The sequence below is a fragment of the Protomyctophum bolini genome, assembly GCF_963924005.1.
Source record: "Protomyctophum bolini genome assembly, chromosome: 3".
NCBI lineage: Eukaryota > Metazoa > Chordata > Actinopteri > Myctophiformes > Myctophidae > Protomyctophum > Protomyctophum bolini.
The window spans coordinates 38,631,860-38,633,000 of NC_137864.1; the positions used below are offsets into that span (position 1 = coordinate 38,631,860).

Genomic DNA, 1,141 nt, shown 5'->3' on the forward strand with positions numbered 1-1,141 from the left:
AGCTATATATGCCTAGAGCTGAAGTTATACAAATGTATTATTAATTAATAAGTATACGCTATATTTCTATTGTATTGTCCTTTAGATTTAGCCTATTGTTTGTATTAGTCTAAGACTGTTAATAATTATCATTATGTGTGAAGGAGGGATTTCCAAATGTCAGTAGCCATACAGCGATCCACTTATTTAGCCTAAAGAAAAATGTGTACCGGTAGTCTAATTCTTACTTTTAAATACTTCAGTATTGAGTAAATACTTTTTTTCTCCTCCACTGCTATTGGCTGCTCACGGCCTGTGACGAGTCGGGTTGTGTGATCCCGCCCCGGTAGTAAAGAATGACGTTTTTTAAGAAATGTACTCTGGATCAAACGGTCGGAGCCAGCAGATGCCCCCAAAAAGAAACATATAACTGCCGACTGTGTGCAGTCCTCTCCCCCTGGATCGGAGCCCTGCCTGCCCGCAGAGCCTCTCTCCGGCTGCCGGTCTATTTTGGAGGACATTTGGAAGAACGGGGGGGTTTTGGGGGGTACTTATTGTTTTTCAGCTTCTCTTTCGCCGTCCCGGGGTGTGCTGTATGTTTATATAATCGTCCATGCGTCCCCGAGTGGCTCCTCCGAGGCTGTCTGTCCTCCGTCTTCGTGTGCCCGTGGATCGGAGGAGAGGGGATCGATGGTTGTTTTGGGGGCGGATTTATTTGGGGGGGTCGTCTCGTCTGTAGACGCTGAGACGCCAGATGCGGCGACACTGAGAAATAATGGAATGGCCAACTTCTGTGAGTTTCTTCCCGTTTCCACAGTTAGAACTTAGAATGATGATCAGAACGCCTGTAAGTGACTCTTATTTATTTACAAGCCAACCACTGAGAACTGCATAGTCCCAACTGATTCAACCGGCTTTGCTTTTGTTAGTTTTTTTGTTTTTTCACCGGGAGAGTTGGAAGTTATTATTTTTTTTATTATTTTTTGTAGTTTAGAAGGAGGAGGAGGATTCCGGAGTCGGACCATCGATCGGACGAATTATTCGTATTGTATTTTATTTTATTTGATAAGTTTCCCCCCTCGGTAGGCCGATAGCGGTCCAAAAAAACGATGGAGAGATTCAACGGGAAAACCGCTAGCCGTTCATAACAACCGGAGTGAAT

The 1,141-nt window shown here is 44.3% G+C and overlaps 1 protein-coding gene across 1 annotated transcript in view; it reads left to right on the forward strand.

Moving 5' to 3' along the window:
• The first annotated feature begins 376 nt into the window (after positions 1-376).
• hand2 (heart and neural crest derivatives expressed 2) overlaps positions 377-1,141 on the forward strand; it is an 11,431-nt gene continuing 10,666 nt past the window's right edge. Inside the window, exon 1 of the mRNA XM_080759343.1 lies at positions 377-1,141. This exon is cut by the window's right edge and continues 777 nt beyond it. The gene's annotated coding sequence lies outside the window, so the exon portion shown is untranslated.